The following is an 11,075-nucleotide window of genomic DNA, read 5'->3' as shown; positions in this document are numbered from 1 at the left end:
TGAAATTTTAATGAGAATAAAGAAAGTGACTGAGCATGCTATACATTGTTGTGTAGTAGATGGCAAGATTATTTGTGTAATGCTACTGTACCAAATATGGAAGGTTGGGTGCTACTCGGTGAACCCTTATCAATTCCTGTAACAGTAGGATATGGCAGTGAAGATGTGGTGTAGCAATTAGTGCCTTAGTGCCCTCACCCACTCATCTCAAGCAAGAACAACCTGGGTTCAAACCCTAGGTTGGAACAATTGGGCACCGTTCCTTCACTGTTTGTCCCTATAAGTGCAGCAGTAATCAGGGGTCAGGAATGTAAAATGATTGGCAGACCATGTTCTGGGGGAAAACTTTGCATTGAACAGTCTAACCAGGCTTAAATTTCAACATAAAAAAAAAGATGGGTAAAAAGACAATGTGCACGTACATGTTAGTGCACGTACATGTTAGTGCACGTACATGTTAGTGCACGTACATGTTAGTGCACGTACATGTTAGTGCACGTACATGTTAGTGGAGATAACTAAACTCCCAAGTGGAATATTGTGTTTTTCCAAAATTTAGCTTTTTTTGTATTTTTATTAAATGTGTCCTAAGATTAAGTAATCAGAAAAAACTGTCTAGATCACAAACCAAAAGCTGACCAACAAGCAAGTTTTTATATTGCAAGTTTTTGCAATATAACACATTTTTGGGGGAAAACTTTGAGTTAAACTACTTTAATAAAAGCCCACATAATTGTGATACTGTTACTGTACTATTATGATTGTGTAGAAAAGGAGTCGCAATAATGTGGCCGAGATATGTTGACCAAACCACACACTAGAAAGTGAAGGGACGATGTTTCAGTCCATCCTGGACCATTCTCAAATCGATTGTGAGAATGGACTCGAGAATGGTCCAGGACGGACTGAAATGTTGTCGTCCCTTCATTTTCTAGTGTGTGGTTTGTTCACGATTGTGCACATATTAAGAGAATTCATATTTCAACACAAGACATAAACCAGTACAGTATAGTATATTACTCCACATTGTCATTAGTTGAAGAACAGTACTGTATACCCAGGACATATGTCAAGAATTATGAAGCCATGTTATGTATTGCAAAGGTTAAGTAAAAATCATGTTCCCAAATGCAATGGAAATAATTTGCAATTGCTACTGTATTGGTGGAAATACTAGGCACAGAACATGATACTGTAAATGGAATAATAATAATACAAAAATAATCTAAAGGTAAACACCATGCTGCAGAGTTAAGGATTTTGACATTTTTTACCTTGTGATGTGCTGAGAACTGGTCATGGTCATGAAACACTAAAGTTGTTACTCTTTGAAAGGCTGCCATAGTGTATGCAAGTACATGACACACAGGGTACCACTTGGTGCATTCTGTGAGCTCTAGTGCTAGGACTAATATGCCAAGAAATATATATAATTGTTATATATTTTAGTCCTACAAAGTACTAGTGACAAGGCATATGTCTAAATTCACTAGCCGTAATTCTTGTGCAATTTTGTGGCGGTTGGTATTGATAGTATACTCTGAAGCATATTTTAATTCTATCTAGAATATTTATTTTTAGATACCAGATACAGTTAGCTATTATCAAATGAAAATATCTTATCCTTAATCATTGTATTTATCAACATTTCATGTTCCATTATGCACCATCATGTTTTTATCAATGAAACTTGTTCAGAGCTGACCCATATCACTGAGGCTTGGTCAGTGCTCCACATGCTCAACTTTGGACTCGGTTTTTTATATTTTGAGGGATCTGGGGAGAGGAGAGACCATTCCTATTTATATATTCTATTACTATATAAGAACAGGAATATGTTATTAAAAGGGAAGAGACAATTTTAGTTTCCATAACAAAATAAGAAAAAGCTATAAAAATAGTTTAGTTTTTCAAATACAATCCTACAAAATATTTTTTGCTATTAATGAATTGTATAAACTGCTCAGAAATAATAATTTACCCATACCATACTGTGCAGCATATCTTCAGTATTTTGACGAAAAGAATTTGAATTGGTCCAGGCATTTCACATAATACTAGTATTGAGAAATTTCTTTATTTTATATACAATATACATAACTCATGCAATTTTTATTAAATTGATAGATTCACTATTATTAAAGTTAATGTGTTGAAGGTAAGATCTCAACACAGATAAGAACCAGTGTTGAGATGTCTGAACACCAAGGTTTTAGTTACTGTTATTTACATCAGAATATTGATCGGTGGTAACGGATGTGTAGTGGTCGAGCCAAGAGAGTTCAATCTAAATTTGGACCTTTTAAATTATGTAATGGTGTAGATATGTAATGAAAACCTCTGTGATTATGGTTAAATCCAGTTCATATTATTTTAACAATAAGAAGTGCAGTCCAACTTCCAGGAGGAACTAATGTTTTGTTCTATAAAGAATGAAGGTTAAGCTTTTTGTCTTAATTGGTTTTGGCATGTTACTTTGTTCCAATATCCTGGATGATTATTATGTTTGCATTTGTAAATAAAATGATCCTAAATATTATTTTTGCAAATCAAATGCAGCATATGCTAATATTAATTTTAACTACACACAAAAAAATTGATACTCTCCTTTTCTTTAAAAACCTAACATAGACCTTGTGCCAACAATGTTCATTCATTAGATCCTCTCATGCAATATTTATCTTTATTCAGTCTAAAGGTATTGTGAAGTCTTTTCTAGACCATTATTATTATGCACTCAATGCAATCAAAATATTTTCAGATATTCTGCAGGAACCTTGCTAGTGTATGTGTATTATATCTAAACTGATGAAGAATGAACATTAAGTGTAAGGAGCTACACCCAAGCCTCAGAATATTGTTTGGAGGTCTGATTTCATCCATCATTAAAATATTCATCTACATTTCATACAGGATCATCAACCTTAATATTTCTCATCATGTAAAGCTTGTGATTCACTAGTTATATTCCTTGTAAATGACTATATTAATCAAAAGAGCAGATTATTTTGTTGCATTTAATACTGTACTGTACAAGTGAATGATACCGACACCTTGGTCCAATGTACTGTCCAGCAGGGGACCTATAATGAATTACGGAGGTAATTATAATAATTTATAATAATGCAACAAAAGTATATTCCTCATTGTTGATTCTCGGGCCACAAGTAGTGACCTTGTAGTGTTATTATGTCTTGAACATTAACAATACATTTCTGTCAAAGCCTGATACATTGTATATGTAACTAAAATATAAGAAATCCATGCAAGAACAGGATTTATCATATAGTTATTTGTTAAACACTATTATGCATTTCTACATTAATTGCTATTGCAAACTCAACACCATTGCTCACAAACTTTTGTCAGTAATTTAGCACATTCCTTTGGCATCATAACAATTAAGTTATCTTTGTTTTGTTAGAAAACAAATGAAACATGTATACCCAAAAACATTTTTGTACTGTACGTAAACATTACTTTCAATTATACTACTCAGAAATACACTGTATTCCTTGATGTTATTTTTTAATGGGAATTAAGTTTGTACTAATTTCGATCACACTTCAGCCATTGATGGAAATGTATATCAAGTGTCCAAAACAATACCAAATTATATCCCTACAATAAATGCCATGTTTCTGTGCTCTTTTACACCTTGACTATGCCATCAACTCACTTTCTTGGTTATGGTCAGACTGTCAGATGAGGAGACACTTTAGCCATAATGTGCATACATCTTGATCACACAATGGTGTCTAGAATCCCAAACATCCCATAGGCATGCCCTATGTTTCTTAGGGATCACTTGTTAACACTTATTCTAATTTGAAAATAAAAAAAATTTACATATTTGAAAAAATAAAGAAAAACTTCATTTTTCATATTTATCATATTTGAAAATAACAAAAATCATTTGGCCTGTTAGACAAATTGGACTTTGCCTACTAGGCCAGTGTGGTTCTGGCTATTAGGCACAACATATATACATACAATGCTGTGATAACAGATTGATAAATGCTGGATAAGGATTCAGTTGGAAAGTCTTCAGGCCATTATTAGGACTATTGCCACCCTCTTTGCAACCATGCCATTGTTAAAACTAAATATGATTTGAGTCATAAACAAGGGTGTTGAAACAGGTGACTCTTAACCTGCCTGGGAGTTAAGTGCTAACCATTACGGCTGGTGTCGTCCTGCTCTCATTACTTTTGGTCCCATATATTGTCTCAAGAGAATATAGAGAAAGCACAAATTGAAGATTATGGTCTTATTCTATGGGTAAGATAAAAGGCTTCATTAAATGTACTTTATTTGAAATTTGCCTCCCGGTTATATGCTTTAAGTGGTGTAATACACTTGTTGCCAGTGTTTACACGCAGCATATTAACACTGGCTCTAGGATAACATTATATTACACTTCCCACATTCACTTTTTCAGACACTAAAATATATTGTAGCTTTATTTGAACTTAAATTACAACTCTGATGTGTTATTATAAATCTGAAAATTTCAAAATGTGTATTCATGACTGAGTTGCACTGTTACTTTCCTACTGATAAACAAAATTTAGTTTTGAAATCAACGAATGTAGTTTTTATGTACAGTAATTAATAAGTTGGCAAGTATTTCCGATTGGTCACTGTAATTTGTATTATCTTTTCAAATACCATAAAAAATGTCTAGTCGAATGTAAATGCAAAGAATGAAATGTTTCGAGAAGTTATCATTAAGATTGAGCATGACCAAACTGAGGAAGCTAATGTTAATAAATATGTTTATCAGTAGTACTGTTATCACAGCCAGTTAAGTTATAATGTCGCCTTATGTCTTACACAAAATGAAGCCAATATTGTTGAATATAAATATTTCTAGTAGAAATTAACTTTTTGTTCTGTGATCATTTAAAACTAAAAGTTGGTTGTTCAGTGATGTGTATGTGCCAGTAGACTTTACAGTGGAAGATCTTATTTTGACCATTTATTTATATTGTCAAACAATGGGCATTTTCAACAACATTTATTTTGGTAGGTAAGTGATTTGTTATATTTACTATAAATACTGTAGTTTTAATGAGATTTATCCTACTGTAGTATCTCTCTGATTGAAGCCCATTGTACTTTTATTTTCTATACTGTCCTTTCACTGGCTTTTTAGGTGTAAAGAGCTCTACGTTTCTGTGTTGAGAGTCTAGTAAATGGCTGTTAGTAGACACATCTTTTACTGTCCTCGCTCTCAATTACATACATTCTACAGATTTGTTATGAAAAGAATGCACCAAACCTGGATGACATCTATGTATTAAGATTTCATTTGTTTAATTTTAATAAAAAAATTGAGTAACCTGCTCATAACAATTATGCATAATAAGTGCCTCTGAAGAACCATACCTTACGCTGATGGAAGACGGATACAGATTTTTTCTCTTGCCTTCTTCCTCCCTTTCATTCTCTGCCACACATGTACACTTACATATACAGACAGGTGGAGGGAGGGCCTCTGGGAAGCATGTCAAGGAAAACCCAGCACAGCACATCACAAGAGCAGGTGCCGGCCCTGTTAAAAAGATGAGCAGAGTCTATGCGTGCTTTCTCGATGGTGTGGGTGCTGAAAACCACCGAGCAACCACGGATAAGAACTTTTCGGATGCTGCCCAAGTGACAAATTCGAAGGCAGGTTCTGTCGCAAGACTGCGCCAGGGCTTTGTCCTGGGACAGAATCGAGCTATTAGCTCTTGGACCCCACCTTTCTAACCAATTTTATTTTTACTCTGTCACCTGACAGCCGAGTGGACAGTGCTTCGGATTCGTAGTCCTGAGGTTCCGGGCTCGATCCCTGGTGGATGCGGAGACAAATGGGCAAAGTGTTTCTTTCACCCTGATGCTCTCATTCACCTAGTAGCAAATAGATACCTGGGAGTTGGACAGCTGCTACAGGCTGCTTCCTGGGGGGTGTGTAACAAAAAGGAGGCCTGGTCGAGGACCGGGCCGTGGTGACGCTAAGCCCCAAAATCATCTCGAGATAACCTTAAGATATGTCTACTACATTTATTTCTCTTACACACACACAACACACGTGCACATCCCCAGGAAGCAGCCCAAAGCAGCTGTCCAACTCCCAGGTATCTATTTGCTACTAGGTGAACGAGGGCATCAGGGTGAAAGAAATTCTGCCCATTGGTTTCTGCCTCTGCTGGAGATCGAACCCATGCCCTTAGGACTACGACCCCAGAGCGCTGTCCACTCAACTGCAAGGCCCTGTGGAGTGTACTCGCCTAGTTGTGCTTGCAGGGTGGGGCGGGGGGTTGAGCTTTGGCTCTGGTTCTGCCTATCAACTGGTGTACAGATTCCTGAGCCTACTGGGCTCTATCATATCTGCATTTGAAACTGTATGGAGTCTGCCTCCACCAGGGGAGTCGGTCGGCCGAGCGGACAGCACGCGGGACTTGTGATCCTGTGGTCCTGGGTTCGATCCCAGGCGCTGGCGAGAAACAATGGGCAGTGTTTCTTTCACCCTATGCCCCTGTTACTTAGCAGTAAAATAGGTACCTGGGTGTTAGTCAGCTGTCACGGGCTGCTTCCTAGGGGTGGAGGCCTGGTCGAGGACCGGGCCGCGGGGACACTAAAGCCCCGAAATCATCTCAAGAAATCAATCAATCATCTCAAGATCTCTCAAGATAACCACATCACTGCTTAATGCTTTCCATTTATTAACTACTCTTGACACTGAAAAAAAACAAATTCTAATGTCACTAATTCATTTGGGTACCAAGTTTCTACCTGTGTGCCCTTGTTTGTGTTCCACCTGTGCTAAAGAGTTCATCTTTGTCCACCCTGTCAATTTCCCTGAGAATTTTGTAGGTAGTTATCATGTCTCCCCTTACTCTTCTGTTTTCCAGGGATGCGAGGTTTAGCTCCCTTAACCTTTCTTCGTAGTTCATAAGTCTCGGTTCTGGGACTAGTCTGGTGGCATACCTTTGAATCAACTGTCTTGCGTTTAACTAGGTATCGACTCCAGCATGGAGCTGCATATTCCAGGATTAGTTTGACGTAAGTGGTATACAAGATCCTGAATGATTCCTTACACAAGTTTCTAAGGGCACTCCTTATGTTGGCCAATCTAGCATATGCCGCTGATATCCTTTGATGTGGGCTTCTGCGGACAGGTTCGGTGTGATATCAACCCCCAGATCTTTCTGTTTGACTCTTGCAGAATTTCACTTCCCAGATGGTACCTTGTGTCCAGCCTTCTGCTCCTTTCACCTAATTTCATTACTTTACACTTTCCCCGAGTTGAACTTTATTAGTCATTTTCTCAACCATTCCTCCAGTTTGTCCTGTAGTCTCTGTCTATTGTCATCTGTCTTGATTCTTATAATTTTTGCATCATCATCAAACATTGAGAGGAATGAGTCTATACCCTCTGGAAGATCGTTCACATATGTTAGAAACAGGCTGGGGCCAAGTACAGAGACCTGTGGGACTCTGCTGGTGACATCTTGCCACTGATGTTTTTCCCCCTCACAGTTACTCACTGTTTCCTGTTGCTTAGATACTCTCTAAGCACCTCTCTCTTAAAACCATCTGGAATTAGCCCTGGCCACCTCTAAAATGACAAAAGCAACACACACAAGGGAAAGACTTAAAGAATTCCAAACCACAATGGAGAAGGAAAAAAAATATTCTGTTCCCAACTTTGACATTTTTTTGCAGCATAAGTTATTCTATATTTTTTTTTTTTATACACCTACATTTACTACCAAAACATGGAATTTACATCATTATGAACAAAAATCAAACTGACACGCCTGTGTTTTTCAGAGCATAGTGGCCACTTTGCTAAATTATGGTGCAGTACAATTAGCCTAAAATCATGATTAATGATTAACAGGAAATTCTTGCAAGGCACAGTATCAGCAAGAAGGAATATAGCACAGCCTAGGTTTCTCCTTGCATTGCCATGCCTTAAGTATTACTTGCAAAAATAGCTCCTGAAATGCCCAGTTCTGGATCTCATACCTGAACGTAAGGACAAGCGACATTGAGGCTGGTAGCAATTGTTCAATGACATTATTGACAATGAAGCAAAGCTGTCGAAGAAATAAGAAAATTTATTTTTGCAAACCGAGAGATAGACAGATGGAACAAGTTGGTGAGAAGGTGGTGAAAGCCAAAGTAAGTAGTTTCAAAGCGTTGTGTGACAGTGTGCTGGAAAGATAGGACACTACGAGCGTAGTTCTCATCTTGTAACTACACTTGGTAATTACCCAAGTAATTACCTAAAGTTTTAAGTTGCTCTTGTTTATGATCATAATAAAGTGCATAGTATCATAGGTGATTAACATGTGTGCCTGTGTCCAATTCCAATCACTGGGTTATCTCTTGTGTGCTTGCAGTACTTTATGTTGATTATCAATTTACGAGTGTGGAAGAACTCTTCAAATGAACACATTAAAAAAAATTGAGGTAATGCTAATGGCAGGAATGGATGGACTATTTTGTAACATGGTCTCAGCAAACCCACTAAATCCAAGTACTGTATGCAGACCCTGCCTACTGTCAGAACTACACCGGAATAGGTTTGGTTCAGACTGACAATTTATCCAAAAAACTATAAAACTTTCCTTATGAGGAAAGGCCGAGGACTTCACAATTAACAACAATGCACTAGCCACTGAATTCTTGTCCCTATGTACAAATTATGGAAAAACAAAGTGAATAGTTGCATAGTTTCATAAAGAATCCATAAAAATGAATAACAATTAAAAACATAAATAGCTACTTAATATATTTACAAAGTGACAAAGATGCTCATTAAAAACTGTTTCGTTTTGAATCAATATTCCGACTTCCATCACAAGAGTTGTTACATGGTTATGAATGAGAACATTAATAGGATCTCCATGCAAGAAAGCCCAATATCTACTAGTAAATGCCTACTCAAATTACTCGGGTTTACAAGTTATCGCCCAGAAACTTAAATATTTGTCTGTGTTAGAAAATTAGTTCTCATATACCTCTCCAATCTCTAAACATTTATTGCTTTCAACATAATGGCATCTGGGTGCACACATTATTTGTAATTCAACAATGTATTAAATGTTTATGCACATGATGACCTTAATTATACAGCTATTCCAAATTTTAATAATACGAAACGTCCTGATGGAAAATTTAAATACCAGACAAAACAAGAGATCTCACTACAACACCAATAGTAGTATATTTATGACACTTCAGTACACATGACTATGTACAAAATAAGTTTTGTAAATTTTCGGTGTATAATACACCGGGTAAATACGTACTTGCACATTTGGGAAAGTCTTGAAGCTAATAAATTAAGTCAAAGTATTCATCAAGAAGTAATTTATGAGTCGACTATCCCTTACCTATGTAAGAGTATTTAATAGGTGTATTGGCTTAAATGAGCCACACCACTTGTGATTTTGATATTATAGATTAAAAGAAGGCCTGACTACTTAACAATAACAACCAGCACTCAGCCAATCAGAAGGCAGAATGATCTGCCTTTAGTATTTTTAATGATTGCCTCATCTATATAAAAAGGTGTACCCTGCTTCCCTGTATCTATAATGTTTAGTCTTGAAATGTACAAAAACTAAATTAAAGTATACTAACTAGTTGGTTATTAAGCTGCTGCTGTGGCCCTAACTCTTGTGTTGTCAATAGATCTTAAGTTCAACACCAACCCATGCTTGCTTTCATATACATTATGTGCTAAATAGTAAGACCTGACTACTGTATGCCTGTGGGGGTTGGGCACGAGCAAATGGATAACCAGCTTGGATACTAGATATACATCTCTGGAAATAAAAAATTAAAATAAAACCTTTACTTACCTTAATGCTGTCTTTTGCTTTTCTTAGGATGGCATGGTTGGAGAATTGAAATTGAAATAAGTTTATTGAGGTAAAATACAGGAGAACTAGTTAGTGCTACTGGTGGGCTGGTCAAGTTCTAGGTTCACTGAAACCTTGAGGGTTGAACTTTTACATAACTGAAGCATATATAGTGTAACCACAATGTGATTACACTGTGATACAACACTGCTGTGAAGCCTGCGAATACAAGGGTGTGGAAATTATGTTGGCAATCATAGTATTTTAACATTTTAGAAATCGTGCAACCGAACAGGTTCAAATTTGAAAGAATTCCAATGATCAGTTGGAATCATAATGTTATTAAACACAAGTTAATTGACAAGCAAACTGGGCAGTTTAACCATTAATATAATGCCTCTACTGAAGTATAAGCATTAACACTTATGACCATTACTCATTGCCACCAGTTGACAGTTGTCTTTTCTGAGGTTGGAAGAAAACGTGCTCAGATTGGCGACTTGTTTATTTTATAATGGTAAATAATAAATTAATATATAATAAATTAATTTATTATATAAATTAATAAATAATAAAATTATTATTATATAATAAATAATAATAATAACAAATAGTATAATGATAAGCAAATATTTTTAATGAATCAAATAGCTAATTAGGATGAATGATAAATAATTATTGACTAGTGCATAACAATAAAGTATTAAGGAATAATTATAATGAATAATCCTTAATGATAAAGTAGAGATCAATTACAATTAATAACTACATCCATAGGTAGTAAATGAAAGTTGCATTAATTAGACTAATTACAATTCATGGGAATATTTCTTAGCTATCTGCAGGCTTATCACTTTGGGGGTTCCGGCGGAGCACCCCCAAAGATACAGCAAACGCTTAGCATGCTAGAGCAAGTGCCCCTTGAGCACATCTGTGGGCCGTCCCTTTCAAAATTAAAACAGGGGATGCAGAGGATCCCGGGTTGGATCGCCCCTTGAGGGACTTGAAGTAGAGGGGGGTAGAAATAGCCTAAGCTACTCTATCCCTTTGAGATGTATTTATTGCTTATCTCAATAAACATACTTGAACTTGAACTTGATTGACGGTTGAGAGTCGGGACCAAAGAACCAAAGCTCAACCCCTGCAAGCACAAATTAGGTGAGTACAACTAGGTGAATACAGCTGAGGGGCGGGACCAAACAGCTGAAGCTC

The 11,075-nt window shown here is 36.5% G+C and overlaps 1 long non-coding RNA gene across 1 annotated transcript; it reads right to left on the bottom strand.

Annotated features, from left to right (window-relative positions):
* Positions 1–1,168: 1,168 nt before the first annotated feature.
* LOC138354949 (uncharacterized) lies at positions 1,169–10,466 on the bottom strand. Its single transcript, XR_011223745.1, has 2 exons — positions 9,864–10,466; positions 1,169–5,557 (listed from the first exon to the last, which is right to left on the bottom strand). It is a non-coding gene; the product is annotated as an uncharacterized lncRNA (long non-coding RNA).
* Positions 10,467–11,075: the final 609 nt, after the last annotated feature.

This window comes from Procambarus clarkii, chromosome 65 (assembly GCF_040958095.1).
Source record: "Procambarus clarkii isolate CNS0578487 chromosome 65, FALCON_Pclarkii_2.0, whole genome shotgun sequence".
Taxonomy (NCBI): Eukaryota; Metazoa; Arthropoda; class Malacostraca; order Decapoda; family Cambaridae; genus Procambarus; species Procambarus clarkii.
This window is presented reverse-complemented; position numbering and strand designations above follow the sequence as displayed.